This window comes from Anomaloglossus baeobatrachus, chromosome 6, assembly GCF_048569485.1.
Source record: "Anomaloglossus baeobatrachus isolate aAnoBae1 chromosome 6, aAnoBae1.hap1, whole genome shotgun sequence".
Classification (NCBI taxonomy): domain Eukaryota; kingdom Metazoa; phylum Chordata; class Amphibia; order Anura; family Aromobatidae; genus Anomaloglossus; species Anomaloglossus baeobatrachus.
Genome location: NC_134358.1, coordinates 86,081,953 through 86,105,242, shown reverse-complemented (window position 1 = coordinate 86,105,242; position 23,290 = coordinate 86,081,953).

Genomic DNA, 23,290 nt, shown 5'->3' with positions numbered 1-23,290 from the left:
CAACCCCGATATACAGGGAATTAGGATCGCTAATCGGGAGCATAAATGCGCCGCTTTTGCTGACGATCTCCTTATATACCTCTGTAATCCCCTCACATCTCTTCCTTCCCTAATGATGGAACTAAACCGTTTTAGCAGGTGGTCCAATTTTAAAATTAATTTTGATAAATCAGAGGCCCTGAATATAACCCTGCCCCAAACGACGGTTGATGCTATAAAACCAAACTTTCCCTTTAGATGGCCACCCCACGGCAGTATTGGATACTTGGGCATCAACATCCCATCCGACCTGACCAGGCTCTTTCAATTAAATTATCAAAGTTTCCTGTCAAGACTTGAGGGAGATTTAGCCTCATGGCAAAAGGGCACTCTCTCATGGTTTGGCAGGATTGGTGCCCTCAGGATGACGGCTTTGCCAAGACTGCTATACCTGGTACAGACGGTCCCGGTTTATGTCCCGGCAGCCTACTGGGCCAGGATGCAGCGCCTATTTAATCAGTTTGTCTGGTCGAAGAAACGCGCTCGTCTCGGAGGTAGCGTCTTGACTAGGACCAAGAACGCAGGAGGAGTGGGGTTGCCTGATGCAAGGCGGTATTACATGGCGGCTGCCCATGCCAGAGTCCTGGACCTTTTACATAGCTCTGGGTCCAAACTCTGGGTTTGTCTAGCACAAGACTTATGCCCCTTATCAGTGCCGACCCTGCCGTGGACCTGGCCACTTCTTACCAAACATAAGATTGAAATGTCCTATAGCACTAAACAAACACTAAAGACTGTGCACTCTGCACCATTGCGGGGTCGCCTGATTCAGTCCGGGGGACCCCTCATGCCATTAACCGATAACCCAGAGTTTTTACCGGGGGCATCATCCAACAATTTTCTGGGTAGTACGAAACAGAGCCCCCTAAGACTGAACCAGGTGGCCCCGAGGGGTTCTCTCCTACCACTACTGCAGATTGTGGAAAATCGTAATTTCAAAATGCGGTTCCACTTTGAATATGCCCAACTCAAACATTTCATAGTCTCGCAGAACATTGTCGTGGCTCACCCCTCTCCCATAACGCCTTTTGAAAACCTTTGTACTGGGCCTACTAATACACGTCACGCCATATCAAAAATTTACAAGATCATAACTAGCAAGGCAGATGTATCTCTCCCTCGCTTTTGCGCGGCATGGGAGGTAGAGCTCAATCAGACGTTCCCAAGGAATCAGTGGGAACGCTGTTTCCGTCTGACCCACAGATCCGTGGTCGCCACCAGGATGCAAGAAACCAGCTATAAAATACTTTCCAGGTGGTACAGGGTCCCAACGTCACTCCATGCGTGGTGTCCCGAAGTACCTGATACCTGTTGGCGTTGTGGAGCACATGGGGGTACCATGTCCCACATCTGGTGGCACTGCCCGAGTTTGGCGGTCTTTTGGAACAAAGTGTTGGCAGCCATACAGGAGGTCACCGGGGTCACAGTCCCTAGCCGTCCGGAGGCAGTCCTTTTGTACATCTTTAACGTTTCGGAAAAGGCCTATAAAAAATCCCTCTTGGGTTACCTCCTTCAAGCAGCCAAGACGGTGGTTCCGCGGCGCTGGAAAGACCCTGCCCCCCCTACGCTAGATGAGTGGGTAATGGAGGTGAACGTGATCCACCGCATGGAAATGGTGATGGCTCAGTCGCATGGACAGACGGTAGAGACGGCCACTAAATGGTTTCAATGGGACTCATTCCTTTCGGGCAAAAAATTTCTTGAACTAATTTAATCTCCGGAAGTTAGGCACCTTGGCTATATCCCTTTCAGACAATATACAGCATCCCTATGACAAGTTTTGGTACAACGGACAATGCATTAGACCCGGCCAACACTCTCTACTCTTTATCTTCCTTCCTCCTTTCCGGACTCATTCTTTCTTTTCTACTCATGGTGACTGCCCTTTTCTTAATCTCTCCTTTTTTGTTTTAGTGTTTTCTGAGATTTAAAATGACTACCCAAGCATTATATTAATCATCTATATTTTGTTATGAAGTTTGCAAATGTGTTATGTCACTTAGACTTTTGATTCGCGTCATTCGTTACAACAGGGATCTATGTTTTCTCAATGTATGCTTTTAAAATTCAATAAAACTTTCAATTGGAAAAAAAAAAGAGTAATTTATAAAACCAATGGATGAATTTAAAGTCAGGTTATAAGCTTTTATTTACATAACATGGAAAAGCAACAGAACTTCTGTCAGGGAGTGTATTGGTTAATCACAGTTTGCTGTAACATAGTGTATGTATATGTTTATATACTAGCCATGGTGCATTCTGCACCTGTACATTAATCTTACACCAAAGATGTCCAAGCCATTTTTTCTTTTTTTTGGAGTTTACTAAACACAATAATCAGGATAGTTCCTAGACATATTAGACTAGTATGTGCACCAAAAGAGGTTTAAAATTGTTGACATCGAGGCCAATATGACCATGCTTTTACTATTGATTTGGGCTAAGTGATTCCTGGTAGTAGTGTTGTGCCATCGAAATTGCCATTCTTAATTTATAATTAGTTGAGCAACGAGTTTTCATGGAAATAAACATTATGAAATAACTGGAAAGTAAGAATAATGGGTAAACTGAGTGGTCCAGTGATAGGACAGTATCAAAGGGGGCCAGCAACCAAGAGGGTCTACCCTTTACCCTATATATAAACCATATAAACCTTACAGGTGGGTACCTTCCTTATCAACAGAATTAAGGGCACTTTACACGCTGCGATATCGCTATCGATAACGCTAGCGAGCTTACCCGTCCCCGTCGGTTGTGCGTCACGGGCAAATCACTGCCCATGGCGCACAACATCGCTTACACCTGTCACATGGACTTACCTTCCCTTCGACGTCGCTCCGGCCGGCGAACCACCTCCTTTCTAAGGGTGTGGTTCGTGCGGCATCACAGTGACGTCACAAGGCAGCCGTCCAATAGAAGCGGAGGGGCGGAGATGAGCGGGCGGAATATCCCGCCCACCTCCTTCCTCATTGCCGGTGGACGCAGGTAAGGAGATGTTCGTCGTTCCTGCGGTGTCACACACAGCGATGTGTCATGCCGCAGGAACGACGAACAATCAGCGGCATGCACCACCAACGATATTATGAAAAGGTGCAACATGTCAACAATCAACGATTTTTGATATTTTTGCGATCGTTGATCGTCGCTCCTAGGTGTCACACGCTGCGATATTGCTAACGACGCCGGATGTGCGTCACTAACGACGTGACACTGACAATATATCGTTAGTGATGTTGCAGCGTGTAAAGCACCCTTTACTCTACTCAGCTAGCTCAGTTATCTTGGTCTTACAATGGGTCACTGTGTTGAGTGGATGACGCTTTTAAGTTCCAGGTCCGGAGTCTAGGGAACCCTTAGTTTTCAAATATTTATTAAAACATACAAATGTCTTGACTGAGATTTCTGCTTCATAAATCTAAATCTACACTGAATACATTAAAAACTGTATGGGCTATCTCCATTCCAAGTTATACAATATAAACAGATAAAGGTATAATGCAGCTACTGAGAGATGTCGGGAAGGAACAACAGATAAATGACATGGACCAACTTATTATGCAGGAGCAGCGGGAGATTAACATGACTTCACTATACAAAGCTTTACGAGAGGTGTTAGTTCCCTTAAGCACGGATAAGACCCTGGGAACATGGGCGAGACAATTGGGAGATGAGACAGCAGGGGACAAGATACTAAGAGGATGGATGAGAATGAGAAAAGAGGTGGTTAATGAGAGCTGGAGGGACACACAGTTTAGACTGATGCACAAGGCGATCTATGGCTTCAACATACCAAACAAACAGAAGGTTAATAAGATAGTTAATTGTCCCAAATGTAGGATGCTAAACACGGATCTGTTACATGGGATTTGGCAATGCCCAGAGAGTCAAAAATTCTGGAAAAAAAAGCAGGCGCTAATAACTAGTATATGGGGGGTAGAGGTGGCGATGGACCCATTGATATGGATTTTTCATGATGACCATGTTGAACAAATGGCAAGAGTGAGTGAAAAAAGAGATAGAATACCAAAGCTGTTCCATAGTATAGCCATAATAGGAAAAAGGGCTTTGCTGGGCAAATGGCTCGAAGGCAAGGTTCCGTCAGAAGACGAGGTAATGAGGCAGATTAAAATGCTACTTAGAATTGAACAGAGGACAGCAGAAAAAAACAAAGATGGTTTGACAGACACATTCTTTAAAAAATGGAGAAAATTCATTGAAAAACAATGTGAAGCTACAGAAATACAAACAATAGTTACCCCCTTCACGTACACAGAGTGGTATCTACTAGAAGACATTAAGAGAACATTAGGGAAATTAAAACAGCCATAATGTGAAGGAGTGATAAGGAGGCAAATGATTCATCTAGAGGCATGGGGTGGAAAAAAATATAAATGACAAAATGTGGCGTGGTTGGGTATTCTTCGTGTGGGCTAGACAGAAGGAAAAAAAAGTGTGCTAAGTTGTTGGGGGGGTTATTTTAGAATAGAAGGGGGGGAAAACAAGGGAAACAGGAGGAATAGTTATTTGCCAATAACCTGTTAATGGACATGGTGAATCCATACTTGCTATATTGTTTAACAAGATGTAATGCATATGAAAATTTGGAATAAAATTTGGTGTTTAAAAAAAAACAAACTGTAACTTTTATACCCTTGTGTATTTCTATTTCCTTCTTCCCAAAGTAAATATTTTTTTTAAGAACCGAATCAAAAATATTATTTCAAATTTTCATTCTATTTCAGTATGCAAAAGAGCAGCCTCACCTCACAGCGCTGATTTGCATTTTACTAGGATCACTGACTGTACGCATCTGGTAAGCTAATTACCATCCAGTAAACGTATCTGGAAAGAATGGAAAAGTTTGTTTTTCCCTGTTAGTGGTTTGGAGGGTTTTCTGCTCTGAATGAAAATATCTTTGGGCTGAATTCTGTGTAGGAAACAGGAGGTTTACTTAAACAAGTAGTGTGTATAATGTCATTTGACATGACGTCCTAACCGGAGAAGAGCAGATTTGTGGTGGAGAGAACGCCGTGTCCTATATATTGCAATGTGAGCACAAACACTTGGCGTGCACCTCAGATTTTAGCTTCCGACTGCCTTGATGTATAACTGCAATCTCACAAAAAGGAAGATCACTTTCAAAACTACCTATATAGCCTAGCGGCAACTACACTAATGCAGCCCTGCATTGTTGTTTGCTTATTTTGAATGCCACCTGTAGTACTTATAATATAACGCCATACCTAGATTTTATTATGCCATTTAGGTTGCATTCACACTGCGTTCCATGCTCCGTTCAGTGGTCCCACAGGGGCTTCCGTCCAAACCCCCCACAAAACGGGATTGCGCCAACGGAGCCATTGATTCTAATGGTGCAAATGGAGTCACCGTGTGCTCTGTTGTGCACCATTTTCCGCAGTATACACTTTCCGGAGGCAGACACCTAGACTCAGTCTACTACATCTTGGTGTCTGCCTCCAGAAAGCGTAAACTACTGAAAATGGTGTGAAATCCGGAAGCAGTGAGACAGCCACACGGAAACTCGGTAAGTATAATTGTCCTGCTTTAATTCCCATTTTGCTTCCTTTTGCAGCCCCTAAGCTCTTTATCTGGGCGGCCAAACTCGATCAGTAACATGGAGTTCCCTGAGAAGTCCATGTGCGAGTTTCATGCATGGCCACTACAGTTTACACTACACTACACTACACTACACCACACTACACAGTAGTGATGAGCAAACCTGTGTTTGGGAGATGGAGTCTCTAGATGTTTTTTTTTGTTTTATTTGTAATAAAAAATTTTTTTCTATGTGTTGTGTTTTTCTTTTTACTGTTTACTAGAAATTCATTGTGGCCATGTCTAATTTGGCATGACACCATGAATTTCGGACTTAGTACCAGCTGGTATTAACCCCTTTATTACCCAGCATGCCACCACATTAGGGCTGCTGGGAGAGCTGGGTAAAACGCCTAGAAATGGCGCATTGTTTCTTAGCTAAGAAACAATGCGCCATTTCCAGGGGCGGCTGCGGGCTGAAAAGAATCCCAGCCCCCAACTACCTAGTTTTACCTGACTGGCGATCAAAATACGGCAGGAGCCAACGCATTATCTTTTTTAATTATTTTTTTAATAATAAAAAAAATAAAATAATGGGCTTCCCTGTATTTTGATTGCCAGCATAGGTAAAGCCAGGCAGATGGGGGTGGCAGCCTGTAGCCGTCCGCTTTATCTGTGCTGAGAATCAAAAATACCTCAGAGTGCTACGTCATTTTTTTAATTTATTTATTTTTACACTACTAATTGTCACGCAGAAAGGGCATCTGTGATTGTCTGTGACATTTTTTGAATAAGCAGCAATGTAGCACATAGTTGTCAACACTTCGAGAAAGGCCGAGAGGCTTCCAGAAATAGGAGAGACCTCCTAAATTGCAGTAAGAGTTGGGAAATCTTCCTGGCAAGGAGCACTTTCAAATGTAGCAGAGGAGAGAGTCATCAGCTCTCTGCTCAGTCTTCCACCCAGTGGCGTAACTAGAGTTTGATGGGTCCTGATGCAAAGTTCAAACCTGGGCCCCCCCTCACCACGTAAGCTGACACTTGGGGTATGGGATAATGACGCTGACACTTGGCTCTTACCCTCAGCACCCAGGTTTCCCATGATCTGAAATCCCTCTATCAGCACCCAGCTTTCCTATGTTCTAATATCTATCTTGTCCTCGGCACCCAGCTTCCCCATGCTCTGTTATACATCTTTCCCTCAGCACCCAGCTTTCCCATATCAGAGCATGGGAAAGCTGGGTGCTGAGAGATGTATAGCAGAGCATGGGAAAGCTGGGTGCTGAGGGAAAGAGCCCTTTTCCCTCAGCACAAAACGTTCCCATCCCCTGCTTGTATCTTTGTCCCTCCCTTGTATATAGTTCTCCAAATACTATAATGGCTCCCGCATAGCCTTCCATATAGTATAAAGTGTCCCACATAACCCGTCATATATTAGAATGCACCTCCATAGTCCTCCATGTATTATAATGCATTTCCCATAGTCCTCCATGTATTATAATTCACCCCATAGTCCTCCATATATTATACTGCACCATATATTATACTCCTCCATATATTATAATGCAACCACATAGTCCTCCATGTATAAAGTAGCTCTCATAGCCCTTCATTTATTATAATGAATTTCTCATAGTTCTCCATGTATTATAATTCACCCCATAGTAATCCATATATTATACTGCACCACATAGGCCTCCATATTTTATACACCGTGTGCAGAATTATTAGGCAAATTGTATTTTAGAGGATTTATTTTCTTTATTATTGATTAACAACTATGTTCTCAATCAACCCAAAGACTCAAAAATATAAAAGCTTAATATTTTTGGAAGTTGGAGTGGTTTTTTTTTAGATTTGGCTATCTTAGGGGGATATCTGTTTGTGCAGGTAACTATTACTGTGCAGAATTATTAGGCAACTAAAAACCAAATATATTTCCATCTCACTTTAATATTTTCACCAGGTAAACCAATATAACTAAAATTGTGGCATAACAGGTATAAGGATTGGACAGACCAAAAAAGGCTACAATAATAATATACAATTCATAATGTACCATATATAACCATTCAAAAATTGATAAAATGGATAATACTGACAATATTTCAACAAAGTGCCCACTAACAAAATTCAATATCAGGATAATAAATTAGTATATTAATATAGTAACCTTGAATTAACAGCCAAAAATTGTTAAATTAAAGAATGTTAGGCCAATAATTTATTAGTGAAAAATAACAGTATTCCCCTCTGCAATCAATAATATATGCAGAAAAACGCTGGATATAAATATTACACTGACCGAAAGAGAAAATAAAAAAGGTGCAAAGTGCTAAGATAGCAAACTGAAAGGTGTAAGACAAGCCCAAGAGTATATATATAAAAAAGTGCAAAGTGCTGTTTAAATAGATCTGGGCATAGGTGATAGATAAATAGATTACAAAAAAATTGGACTAATAACTAATAATTAACCTTTTGTAAGGGAAAAGTGCAAAAGTGCTAAGATGATCAATTGTAATTTCTAAGATAGGCATATAAACACAGTTCACAGTGATATAGCTTGAAAAGGGGAAAGCATAGAAGTAAAGGCTGAGTGAAAATGTCACTTACAGAAAGGTCTGTACAATCCTGCTACTCCAACGTACGTTTCATACAAAGCCTTCTTCAGGGGGCGCTCCCCAGAATTGCCGCATCCATTAGATACCACAGTCCCGGCACTTTACCCTGCTCTTCCCAATTGCCCTGGTGCAGTGGCAATCGGGGTAACGAGGGAGTTAAAGGCAGCTAACAGCAGCCACTAAGTCCTGGATTAGTAATGGCAGGTGTCTATGAGACACCCCCATCACTAATCTGTAAGTAAAAGTAAATAAACACAAACACCAAAAATTCCTTTATTTGAAATAAAAGACAAAAAAGCAACCTCTCTCACCCCTTTATTAACCCCCAAAACACCCCCTGCAGGTACAATGTAATACACACAAAATCCCACAACGCTTCCACCACTGCTACATTTCAAGCTCACAGCGAACGCCATTGAACTTGACTGCCCACTGTGAGCTCCATGCAGCGACTGAAGTGAGCCGCGCTATCAGCGGTGATGTCACAGGTGATTTGCGGTCACAGGCGGAGGACTCCAGCTGTGGCCACGCCTAGTCTTTGTGATCTTGTTCACATCATGGTGTTCCAGATGTACATTCTTTAATTAGTATGCATTTTCTGTCTGAGAACCCTGTCCCACCCATAGCCATGTGTCTTATTTCACATATATAGCTTGGTCCCTTGCTTCCCATACAGAGCAAGTTTTTAAACTGCAGGTGAGGTTACACGTAGGTTAGGGACCCCAAAAATAGAGATTACCTTGGCGTTTGGTTTTCGGGCTCCTTTGTATTGATCAATACAATGGCTAAATGGCTCTCATTCCTATTATTCATAGCAGTTATGCACATATCATTTTCATGTTTTTCACTTTTTTCAGATAGTCCATTGTATTTTTCAGTCTAGTTTTCCCATAGCAGTTCTGCTTTTCATTATTCCCCTATACATTGTGACTGGTGTACAACTCTTTATCCTATTATTTAATCTTAGTGATGGCACCGCTGATCACGCCGCTCACTTCAGTCGCTGCGTGGAGCTCACAGCGGGAAGTCATGATCTATGGCACTCGCTGTCAGCTTCAGATGTAGCATTTTTGCCGTGAGTGTTTTTTTAGGGGACAAAGACGTGCATCTATGTGGTCATCACAAAGATGCAGCGTGCACACATAGCCTTAGATGACATATGACCACAAGTCTGCAAATCAATGTAAGCAATTATGTGATGACCGCTTGTACAGGCAAGCAGAGCAAAATCCTAACATAGCGTATATTGCACACCTTTAGGATTCGGCAGGTTAATTTCAACTTTACAAACAAGTAAATGACACCTAATGTCATGGCCTGAAAGTGTTGAAACCATTGAAATTGTTCCAGAAAATGAAGTATTTCTCCCAGAATAAACAGTTTGGCGACATATTGCAACATTTATTATTGTCCTTATGTGGGGCTGCACGAGTGCTCTTTGTGTCGGTAGCTAGATTTCAGTATATCATGAATTCACAGATTTACTGCTCTATATTGAAAGAGAAGATGCTACCAACACTTCATGCCCATGTCAGATGTACATTTTTCCAAGAATGATCCAAAACACACATCTGTTGCACTTCTGAAGAACAGAGTGTAAGGGATTCAGTGGCCAAGTATGTGTCCTGATCTGAGCCCAATCGAATACCTATGGGGAATTCTAGCGAGACAAGTTGTCATCACTCTCCGTCCAGCATCCAGGCTCTAAAAGAGGTCGTTCTTGAAAAATGGAAAAAGATAGATGTTGCAATATGTCGCCAACTTGTTTCAAAGGGAATGTACTCATTTATGCAAAGCACTGTATGTAAGCACAATTATTAGGTATGTGAGTATTTTGACTATATCATCATTTTTATGCATAATTTCAAATGTCAACACAAGGCCAAGAAATATGTGAAGACAAATTTTTCAAAGGTTTTATGGACTGATGAGATGAGAGGGACAATAGATGGGCCAGATGGAAGGGGCTGTAGCTGGATCAGAAATGTGTTCAGACTTCCACTTTGACTGAGATGGAGGTGGGGTACTCCTATAGGCTGGTATTATTAACCCCATAGCGACGGCCTAACGTCTCAAGACGTCGGAAAAACAGGGTACTTATTCTGTTCCGACGTCTTGAGATGTCAGGCCGGAAAAAGCTTGTAGCGCCCCCCAGTGACGAAAAATCTCGGGGGTTTCAGCTACCGGAGGTAGCTGAGACCCCCAAGATTATGAATCGGGGTGTTTTTTTGGACCCCGGTAATGTGATCGCCGGTATACACCGTATACCGACGTACACATAAAAAAAAAAAAATGGCAAATAATAACGATTTCTTTCTCATCTGACATGATCAAACATGTCAGATAAGAAAGAAATATAAGCCCCTAGTGCCCCCAAAGCCCCCGGTACCGGAGAAATGAACCCCCACCACCCCCACCCCCACCGGACATCCAAAATGGCGCCGACGCGCGCCGAAAACTGCCGCCGCCGCCGGCTCTGCATTCATTTCCCTCCGATCTGAAGTGATCAAACATTTCAGATCGGAGGGAAATGTGCTCCCCCTGATCCCTCTACCGGTACACCGGAGCTGTCTGGTATCCCGGAGCACCCTTCGGTTCTCCAGAGCCCCCCTCCGGAGCATGCAAGATGGCGCCGATGCGCGCTGAAAACTGCTGCTGCCGCTGCCGGTGCATTCATTTCCCTCTGATCTGAAATGATGAAACATTTCAGATCGGAGGGAAATGTCCTCCCCCTGACCCCCTCCACCGGTCCACCGGAGCTGTCTGGTATCCCGGAGCACCCTCCGGTTCTCCAGAGCCCCCCTCCGGAGCATGCAAGATGGCGCCGATGCGCGCTGAAAACTGCTGCTGCCGCCGCCGGTGCATTCATTTCCCTCTGATCTGAAATGATGAAACATTTCAGATCGGAGGGAAATGTCCTCCCCCTGACCCCCTCCAGCGGTCCACCGGAGCTGTCTGGTATCCCGGAGCCCCCCTCCGGAGCATGCAAGATGGCGCCGATGCGCGCTGAAAACTGCTGCTGCCGCCGCCGGTGCATTCATTTCCCTCTGATCTGAAATGATGAAACATTTCAGATCGGAGGGAAATGTCCTCCCCCTGACCCCCTCCACCGGTCCACCGGAGCTGTCTGGTCCCCCGGAGCACCCTCCGGTTCTCCAGAGCCCTCCCTCCGGTCCACCGGGGTCTTATCCGCTATTCCCGGTATCTCCCACCCGATCTGGGATCCCCCGTTCCCCCACCGCCCCCGCACAGTACCTCAATAAAGAATCTTGAACCCCCCGGTCCCCCGCGGCCCCCCTTCCTCCCTTCTCCGGGAAAATGGTGGGCGCATGCGCAGTGTGCTTGGCATAATCTGCCTCCTGCACCCGGCAACAAAAAAAAAAAAATCTGATTGGCCGTTGTGATTTGAATACTGTGATAGATCCTATCACAGTAGTCAAAATGCCAATATTTGATAAATATGGCAGCACTTAGGTCTGCCTTTCTCCTCTCTCCCTTGTAGTTGATCTGGGAGAGAAGAGAGAGAGACTATGTGCTGCTATATTAGAGACAAGAGAACTCAGAAAAAGCGGAGTCATAATCCAAAGTTTATATTAAAAAGGTATAAGTTTATTCAATACAAAATTCATACAAATAACACACAGTAAAAACTGGGGGAATGAGGTGCAAGGAACAGCTATACTACCACAGTAAAAGTGGTTGGTGAGTATAAGGGAATTCAAATAGCATGTAGTGCAACCCACATCCGGTACAATTAATATCAGTGCAATAGTGCTGATATCTGGGTTAGCCAAATCTTTCAACATACTGTAGTAACACCAGTAGCCGTAGGGATCCTCCTCCCACCATATACCATAGGCTACTGTCAGTGACACGACAGAACCTGTAACATTATAGTGAGTATTTGTAATATGGTGGTGGAGGCAGAGATCCCAGTGGCCACATGGAAAGCGCCTTCTGGCACAATGTGAATGTCGTTGGATCCACATTCTGGGAACGCTTAGACCAGGTGGTCTTAATGAGCAACAGAGCTTTGCTCCTTTTTTGTAAATTATGCTGAGCTCTTTTCTTGGGTCCTTAGTTTTTAATGTGTGTTTTCTTTTAATTATTCTTATTTGTGTTTTTTATCTATCTCTTTTATAGGCTGATGGGATCCATATCTCTTTCAACTATTGATATCATCACCTCGAGCAACAATAAACTCTCTATGGTGCACATCGCTATAAATAATTGTTGCTCTTCCCCATGTATCATATAAATGTAAATGTGCTACATTCTTGGTAAACTCCATATGTTTGATCTCTCTTCCTATACTTACGTGCTTTATGACTCTCTGTTTACCTCCTGTCTGTGTGATTACTGGTGCGCATGCGCGCCGGGAGCCGGCGGCTTAGACGCATCCTGGAAGGTCTCTCTGAGTGATGTGGGCGGGACTCTGTGACATCACCAGGGTTTTCCCTGACCCGCGACGTCACTCTGAGGCCGGAAGTGATGCGGCCGTGTTGCCCGCTCGCGCTGCGCATGCGCCGCATATGGCGGTAATCTCACAGTCACGTAGGGCTTTAAAAAGCCCGGCACACACAATCAAGGCATGGCCCCCCGAGGAAGCCCTACGCGAAACGCAGCGTCGGGGCCCCCTGGACAGTCCTACCGCATCTCATACTATGGGTGAGCATTCATAACTTTATGTAAACTTTACATTCTATTTTGGCTGTAGTGCAGCTCTGCTATACATCCGATGTAACTGACCTTATTGTATGTGCTGAGCTCTGGGTGTTTGCCTTTCACTACACACCTGCGGCATATCTCCATGTGGCCACTGGGATCTCTGCCTCCACCACTATATTACAAATACTCACTATAATGTTACAGGTTCTGTCGTGTCACTGACAGTAGCCTATGGTATATGGTGGGAGGAGGATCCCTAGGGCTACTGGTGTTACTACAGTATGTTGAAAGATTTGGCTAACCCAGATATCAGCACTATTGCACTGATATTAATTGTACCGGATGTGGGTTGCACTACATGCTATTTGAATTCCCTTATACTCACCAACCACTTTTACTGTGGTAGTATAGCTGCTCCTTGCACCTCATCCCCCCAGTTTTTACTGTGTGTTATTTGTATGAATTTTGTATTGAATAAACTTATATCTTTTTAATATAAACTTTGGATTATGACTCCGCTTTTTCTGAGTTCTCATATCGTTGGGAGTTTCCATATGTAAGAAATATGTTTATGATACACCGGATGTATTTGATTGTATATATTAGAGACAAAAAGTTATAAATCTACAAAATTCCTGATAATCAATTCCCAATTTTCTGATCACCTCCCCGTGATCATCCCCCCCTCCGTCATTCCGTCATCCCTTGCTGCGCCGTTCCCCTAATCAATATTTTTTTTTTTTATAATCATTATAAATCTGTTTTAGGGTTAGGGTTATAAAAAAAAAAAAAAAAATATACTAGTGTTAGATTAGGTTCAGGTTTATTTTTTGTTAGGCAGGGATGCATAAAAAAAACGCCCCCCAAAAAAAACATGGCCCGCAGGATGTTTACGGCAGAGCAAGCGTACTCACTGCTTGCCTCCGGCAGTTCTGGGTCGGAGAATGAATCAGCCTCAGAAAGAGAGGAGTTTTCGGATAGCGGGTGACGATTCGGCTTCCTCCACGGGGTCCCACACCCCGCCAGTCGCCACTGCTGAAGCGTCAGGGGCAGGACCTAGTTGTGCAGTCCCCCATGCTCCCTGGTATCCCAACCCGTCCTTTACCCCACAAATTCCCCCTTTCATAGGAGACCCTGGCATCAAAATAAATGTCACCAATTTTGCCCCACTGGATTTTTTCCAAATTTTTGTTACCCAGCATGTGCTTGAGCATATCACCCACCACACCAACTTATACGCCCGCCAATATATTGCCCAAAAGCCAACATCTGTCCATTCCCGTTCCTGGATCCCCACAAGCGTCCCGGAAATCAAAAAATGTTTAGGCATTACCCTCAACATGGGAATAGTGAAAAAACCCAGTTTGGGCAACTAAATCTGTCCACGCCACCCCTGTATTTGCAGCCGTAATGCCCAGAACCCGATACGAGACCCTATTGAGATTCCTCCATTTTAGTGATAATTCCCAAGTCCCCCCAAGAACTGACCCCAATTATGACCGCCTTAATAAATTGAAACCCCTAATATCCCTCCTGAAAGAGTCCTTCCTAACTTCCTAAAGCCCAGAGGAGAATGTTTCGGTTGACGAGTCCCTAATGAGTTACAAGGGCCGTCTCTCATTCCGTCAGTTTATTCCCTCCAAAAGAGCCAAGTATGGCATAAAATTATATAAAGTGTGCGAAAGCACCAGCGGGTACACGTGTAACTTTATCATTTATGAGGGTAGGGACCGCCAAATAAGCCCACCCAACTGTCCCCATACAATTGGCGTCCCAGGAAAAATTGTCTGGGAGCTAATGACGCCATTTCTTGGTAAAGGTTACCACGTGTACACCGACAACTACTACACCAGTATCCCCCTATACCAATCCCTCCATGCTGCAAATACAGGGGCCTGTGGGACAATAAGGAAAAACCATGTTGGTTTGCCGGCACAGTTAGTGTCCAGATGTGTAGAGAAGGGGGCGTCATTCGCACTGGCAAGTGACAAACTGCTTGCCGTAAAGTGGAATGACCGCAAGGACGTCTACATGCTCACCACCCTACATGAGGACACCACTGTGTCGGTCAGAGAGAGGGGAGCCACCAGGGACAAACAAAAACCCTTCTGTGTGACACAATACAACAGGTTTATGGGTGGCGTGGACCTGTCTGACCAGGTGCTCCAACCATACCTGGTAAAGCGGAAAACGAGGGCCTGGTACAAAAAGGTAGCAATCTACCTGATACAGATTGCTACCTACAACAGTTTTGTACTGTATAAAAAATCACAAGGGGCCCTCACATTTCTGCAATACCAGGAAAAAATTATTGAGTCCCTCATGTTTGACTCAGCGGCACCAGAGGCAGCCTTCGAGTCAGAGAATGCCCGGAGACTAACAGAACGGCATTTTATGCGTCTCGTGCCTCCTACTCCCACCCAAAACCGTCCTAAAAAAAGGTGCCGGGTCTGCAGCAAACAGGGCAGTAGGAGCGAATCTAGATATTACTGTCCCATGTGCCCTTCCCAGCCAGGACTTTGTGTTACCCCCTGCTTCGAGATCTACCACACATCCCACAATTATTAGACGTTATACACTATTCCCAAATTGTGTGGTAGGGTTTTTCTTTCACAGCATTTATATTTCCTGTGTAGTGAGCCCCTGTGTTACTTGTCAAATAAAATTTACTATTTTCATCAGTAAAACACATTTTACCCCATTTCACAAATAATTCCAGGACTTGATCACTCACATACCGAAGTGTTATGCACACAAATTCTCGTCATATGCCCACGTCTGCGTACTCCAGAATGTGGACCCCGCAAATGTTCTTGAAACATCTGATCATCTGACAAATAATTCCAAGATTTGATCACTCACAAAGTGTTAGCACCAATCATCTTAGTCTGACTGCTATTACAACTATGTCTTGGTGATACGGGCATGATAATTTTATTGGAGGATCTGAAGCTGTTCTGTAATTTTACACCATGGGCTTTACTGCATGGTTCTTTCCGAACCTCCTGCACTGGACAATACTTTTATAACCCTGTAGGGGACTGGTTGTTTTGTGCATATAGCGGTTCCGACCTTGGCAGGTAGGAGCCTGTTATGGTGTACCACGTCGGCTGGCACAATTGTCCCTCATATAGGGATTGATGGTGCTAAACAGACGTTGTACGACCAGTCTCTGAAAAATTAACGTGTCCTTCTAGCCCTCCTGGTGTTCCTTGATCTCTGGAACAAGCACAAGTCTGCCATATAGTTGGCGGTATTTTCCTCCACATTTTGCCCTTCACTCCAAGATAAAATGTACAAAAAATCCATTTATGTGGGTTTTCAGTTGTTCTGAAAACACATAGGCTCTGCAAATCAAATAATCCAAAATTTTAAAAGTGCACCTTCCCTTCCAAGTCCTGCCGTTTGCCCAAACAGAAGTTTTTGACTACATGTTGGGTATCGCTGGACTCGTAAGAAAGTGGGTAACAAAATGAGGGGTCCACTTTTTGGTGTTACATCTTGTAAAAGTGGAAAATTTGGTGCTAAAGCATCACTTTTGTGAAAAAGAAGAAAATTTTCAATATGACAACCTATTGTTATAAAATTCTGTGAAGTACCTGTGGGTTCAAAATGCACACTATACACCTAGATAAAATCCTTAAGGGGCATAGTTTCCATAATGGGGTCAGTTGTGGGGGAGCTCTACTGTTTAGCCACTTCAGGGGGTCTCCAAACGCAACATGGCGGGCGCTAATGATTCCTGCCAATTTTGCAGTCAAATGGTGCTCCTTTCATTCCGAACCCTGCCATGCACCCTTACAGGTGATTTCCACCACATATGATGTATCAGCGAACTCAGGAGAAATTGCACAATACATTTTATGGTGATTTTTTTCCTGTTACCCTTGTGAAAAAAAAGCTACATGGTTGAAGTAACAATTTTGTGTTAAAATTTAATTTTTTTATTTTCATGGCTCAACGTAATAAAATTCTGTGAAGCACCTGGGGGTTTAGGGTACTCACCAAACATCTAAATAAATTCCTTGAGGGGTCTAGTTTCCAAAATGGGGTCAGTTGTGGGGGGTTTCTGCTGTTTAGGTACCTTAGTGGACCTGTAAATGCAACATGGTGCCCACAATCTATTTCAGCCAAATTTGCTTTCCAAACTTCAAATATTGCTCCTTGTGTTCCCAGCCCTCCCATTTGTCCAAGCAGAGGTTTCTGACCACATATTTGGTATCACCGCGCTCATAAGAAAGTGGGTACCAAACATTGGGGTCCAATTTTTGGAATTACCTCTTGAAAAAGTGAGAAAATTAATGCTAAAGCAACATTTTTGAGAAAAAAATGAAAATTTTCAATATGACAACGTAACGTTATCAAAATCTGTGAAGTACCTGTGGGTCCAAAATGCTCACTATACCCTTAGATAGAAGCCTTGAGGGGTCTAGTTTCCAGAATGGCATCACTTGTGAGGGGTTTCTGCTGTTTAGGTACCTTAGCGGACCTGTAAATGCAACATGGTGCCCGCAATCTATTTCAGCCAAATTTGCTTTCCAAAATTCAAATATTGCATCTTCTGTTCCGATCCCTCCCATTTGTCCAAACAGAGGTTTCTGACCACATGTGGGGTATCGGCGCACTCATAAGAAAGTGGGGAACAAGTTTTGGGGTCCATTTTGTTGTGTTATTTCTTCTAAAATTGATTACATTTGGGGTAAAGCAACATTTTTAGGTAAAATTTTATTTTTTGCTTTTTTCATTCCACATTGCTTTAGCTCCTGTGAAGCACCTAAAGGGTTAATAAACTTCTTGAATGTGGTTTTGAGTACTTTGAGGGGTGCAGTTTTTAGAATGGTGTCACTTTTGGGTATTTTCTGTCATCTAGGCCTCTCAAAATCACTTCAAATGTGATGTGGTCCCTAAAAAAATGGTTTTGTAAATTTTGATGTAAAAATGAGAAATTGCTGATGAACTTTGAACCCTTCTAACTTCCTAACAAAAAATATTTTTTTTTCCAAAATTGTGCTGATGTAAAGTAGACATGTGGGAAATGTTATTTATTAACTATTTTGTGTCACAGAACTCTCTGGTTTAACGGTAAAAAAATTCAAAAGTTGAAAATTTCAAAATTTTCAAAAATTTTGCCAAAATTCATTTTTTTTCACAAATAAACGCAAAAAATTTTGTCCAAAATTTGGTACTAAAATGAAGTCCAATATGTCACGAAAAAACAATCTCAAAATCACTGGGATCCGTTGAAGCATTCCAGAGCTATAACCTGATAAAGTGACACTGGTCAGAATTGCAAAATTTGGTCTGGTCATTAAGGTGAAAATTAGCTCCGTCACTAAGGGGTTAAAGATGAGCTAATTGGACCTTTTCGGGTTGAAGATTAATTCAAAATCAACTCCCAAACCTACTTACAGTTTTTAGAAGACATTTTCTTCAAGCAGTGATACAGGGGAAAGTCTGCATCTTTCAAGAATAAATAACCTACTGTATAAACATGTATATACAGATGTTTACATACTTTATCTAAAAAGACACATCTGCAGGTTTTTCTCACTATCTGACAAGAAATCAGAATAAACCTTTCCCATTTTAGGTCAGATGGTAACCAAAATTATTTATATTTGCCAAATTCCAGAATAATGAGAGAATGTTTTAAAGCATTTTTATTACTTTCTGCAAAGTCAAACATTAAATCTTTATTTTTATATAGCGCTAACATATTCCGCAGCGCTTTACATACATACATTTACATACACTAAGAATACTATGCCTGTAGACAATATGGGACAGCCCATATGATGATGTCATGTCATTGGAAGCTTCTAATATGTTGCCAATAAACCTCTGAGTTAATTAGAGACACACCTGTGGATGTATTTTCATGCACACCTGAAACACACTGCTTCTTTGTGTAGTATCAATGGAAAATCAAAAGAAATCTGTCAAGATGTCAGGAAGAGAATTGTGGACTTGCACACGTCTGGTTAATCATTGGCTGCAATTTCCAGATACCTGAAGGTGGCTTGTTCATCTCTACAAACAATTATATACAAGTACAAACAGGAAGGAGACGGGTTCTGTGTACCAGAGATGAACGTGCTTTGGTCAGACATAGGCATATCAGCCCATGAACAAAAGCAAAAGACCTTGTGAAGATGCTGGTGGAAGCTGGTAAGATTGTGTCATTACCCACAATGAAACGAGCACTGTATCAACATTGGCTGAAAGGCCTCTCTGCCAGGATGAAGCCATTACTCCAAAAAAAAAATTAAAAAAGACAGATTAATGTTTTCAAATACACACAAGGACAAAGACCTTAATTTTTGGAGACATGCCCTGTGGTTTGGTAAAACTAAAATTGAGCTGTTTGGCCATAATGACCATCATTACGTTTGGAGTAAAAAGGGAGTAACTTCGAAGCCTAAAGGTCGCTTTACACGCTGTGATATCGTGACCGATATCGGTAGCGTGCGTACCCGCCCCCATCGGTTGTGCGACACGGGCAAATCGCTGCCCGTGACGGACAACATCTCACGGACCCATCACACGGACTTACCTGCCTAGCGACGTCGCTGTGACCGGCGACCCACCTCATTTCTAAGGGGGGGCGGTTCGTTCAGCGTCACAGCGACGTCACAGCAGCGTCACTGAACCGCCACCCAATAGAAGCGGAGGGGCGGAGATGAGCGGGACGTAACCTTCCGCCCACCTCCTTACTTCCGCATTGCCGGCGGGCGCAGGTAAGGTGAAGTTCCTCGTTCTTGCGGTGTCACACATAGCGATGTGTGCTGCCGCAGCAACGAGCAACTGCATCGCTAGCTGCAGCAGCAGCGATAATCTAGAATAGGGGGGCATGTCACCGATGAGTGATTTTGAATGTTTTTGCGACGATTCAAAATCGCTCATAGGTGTCACACGCAACGACATCGCTAAAGCGGCCGGATGTGCGTCACAAATTCCGTGAACCTAACGAGATCGCTTGAGCGATGTCGCATCGTGTAAAGCGGCCTTAAGAATACCATCCCAACTGTGAAACATGGCTGTGGCAGCATCATGTTGTGGGGTTGTATTGCTGCTGGAGGGATTGGTGCACTTCAAAACATAGATGGTATCATGAAGAAAGAAGAGTTTCTGGCAATCATGAATTAACATCTTCAGACATCAGCTAGGAACTTAGGGGCACTTTGCACACTACGACATCGCAAGCCGATGCTTGCGGTGCCGAGCGCGATAGTCCCCGCCCCCGTCGCAGCTGCGATATCATGGTGATAGCTGGCGTAGCGAACATTATCGCTACGCCAGCTTCACATGCACTCACCTGCCCTGCGACGTTGCTCTAGCCGGCGACCCGCCTCCTTATTAAGGGGGCGGGTCGTGCGGCGTCATAGCGACATCACACGGCAGGCAGCCAATAGAAGCGGAGGGGCGGAGATGAGCGGGACGTAAACATCCCGCCCACCTCCTTCGTTCCGCATAGCTGGCATGAGCCGCAGGACGCAGGAAGGAGATGTTCCTCGCTCCTGCGGCTTCACACAGAGTGATGTGTGATGCCGCTGGAACGAGGAACAACATCATAACATCGGTAATTTCCAAATTATGGAAATGACCGACGCTACACCGATGATACGATTATGACGATTTTGCACTCGTTAATCGTATCAAAAAGGCTTTACACACTACGATATCGCCTGCGACGCCGGATGTGTGTCACTTTCAATTTGACCCCACCGACATCGCACCTGCGATGTCGTAGTGTGCAAAGTGCCCCTTAAAGTTTGGATGAAAATGGGCCTTCCAAATGAACAATGACCTGAAGCATACAATCAAACTGGTTACAGAGTGGCTTAAGGATAACAAAGTCAATGTTTTGGAGCTGCCATCACAAAACCCTAATCTCAATCCTATTGAAAATTTATGGGCAAAGCTGATAAGGCCGGTGTGAGCAAGGCGACCTACAAACATGGCTCAGTTACACCAGTTCTGTCAGGAAGAATGGGCCCAAATTCCTACCAACTATTGTGAGAAGCTTAAGGGCCCATTACACGCTACGATATATCTAACAAATGTCGTCGGGGTCACGTCGTTCGCACATTTCAAAAAATCGATCGTCCTTCTGTGTGCTGGTTGTTCATTGTTCCCGAGGCAGCACACATCGCTCCGTGTGACACCCCGAGAACGATGAACTGCAGCTTACCTGTGGCCGCCGGCAATGCGGAAGGAAGGAGGTGGGCGGGATGTTACGTCCCGCTCATCTCCGCCCCTCCGCTTCCATTGGGCGGCCGCTGTGTGACATCGCTTTGACGCCGAACGTCCCTCCCCCTTCAGGAATAGGATGTTCGCCGCCCACAGCGAGGTCGTTCGAGAGGTAAGTACGTGTGACGGGGGTTACCGACTTTGTGCGACACGGGCAACAAATTGCCCGTAACGCACAAACGATGGGGGCGGGTGCGATCGCTCATGCAAACGCACGATAAATCGTAGCGTGTAAAGCAGCCTTTATGGAAGGAGATGCAAAACGTTTCACACAAGTCATACAGTTTAAGGGCAATGGTACCAAATACTAATGAAATGGATGTAAAATTTTGACTTTGCAAAAGGTAATAAAAATGTGTTAAAACATTCTCTCTCTCGTTATTCTGGCATTTGGCAAATATAAATAATATTGATTCCTAAGTATTCCTAAGTATGCTCTAAATCCAGGATTCTTGTGCACACTTGCATCAGCACAGCCTGGGGTGTTGTCTCCTGGAGATGTTGGGGTCTCTTTTTTACTAGGCTGTTTCATCTTATAACATCATGGTTTATCGTGACCTTATGTCTAGCTGTGACTAGAGCCTAAACACACGGTAACTACTTGGAAAAATCTAAATGCATTTATTGTAATGTATTTTTTGCTAATTCATTGTGTGTTTTGTATTTCCTTAAAACATTTACTGTGTGTTGGTTTTATATACTAGCCAGCTTATTAAATTCTGGTCCATTTTATATTGGGGATCACCTGGTTTTCTTGTGTGCTTTTGCATGTTTTAAATGTTTTTAATGGTTTGGCTATGGTTGTTTCACACCATAGGTGCTGTGAGACACAAAAATGTTTTTGACATGTAATAATCTTATTTATAATTATTGATTTATTTGTTTGGTGATCCCTCATTTATGGCACTTCTTTTCTCCTTATTCTGATCACATGCTTCTGTGGCGCCCTGGACTAGCCAGGTCGTCACAGGTACTACAACACACCCCCCCACCCAGAGACAGGCACATCAGCCAGACACAAAATCCTTGTTGCCTCCCTCCAGGGGCTGATGTCCACACCAGGTGGGGTGGAGCCAGGCGGTTGGCCTCACCCACTGAGGAGTTCACAGTCCTGGAGGCGGGAAAGGAGTCAGAGTAGAGTACAGTTAGAGGAGAGGAGTGAAGTGGAAGTAGAGGAGCAAACTGACCGTGTCCGGGTGTGTGGCCCGGGCACTAAGAGCAAGGTTGGCAGACGGTGGTGGCCGTCTGCAGGAGAGGTGAATCAACGCGGAACCGTAGGACCGGGGACGGGCGGTGGTGATACCGAACCGGGGAGCAAAGTGAAGCCAGCACACACAGGCAGGGCCTACGGACCCCGACCAGGCTTGAAGTCGCCATTAGAGGTCAAATCCGTCAGTGACCGGAACCCCAGGGGTTTCCTAACAGCCAAGACCCGATTGAAGGCAACCGTCCGACCAGCAAAAGGAAATACAGCTACCGCCACAGCTAGAGTTCCAAGGGCCAGAGCCTGCGGGCAAAAGGGCTCCTCCGGCACATATACACGCTGGGGAGCGGGTTACCGGTGGGAATCCATCGGGACCGAACATACACAAAGGTGCAGGGAAAGGCAGCCACCACCAACCGTCCAAGAGAAGTCACAGCAGCCGACTGCGGGACCCGTCCATCCAGCCGTTTGGTTTACCAGAGACTTTGCGTACATTTGTGGCTGAGTGAGTACAACCGTGCCATCCGGCACCGCGCTGCGCAGTCCAGGCGACCCTGCACCTTGCCAACCCTGCCTCCCTGTCACCTCACCGGGCCCCGGGACCACCAACCCCTACCCACGGAAGGGGAAAACAACATCCCAGCTGCTCCCTACCATCGCTCCCGGGATCCCCGTCACCAGCAGCGGTGGTGCCCAACCTCACCACAACCCGTGGGTGGCGTCACGGACTAAATCTCCAAACCAAACTACCCCCTTTCACTCACGGGTGAGGAGCGCCGCTCGAGTCCCCTGATCCGGCCCACCGCTCGAGCCACCGAGCAGCCATCGCAGCAGCGCCGGACCCGAGCGTTAGCGAGCGCAGCACAGTGGCATCCTTCCCCCGCCCGCGACACTTCTAGTGCCAGGGGTGATCCCAGGGGTTGGTGCCCTCCTCTCTTCTTAGTATATGATTCGT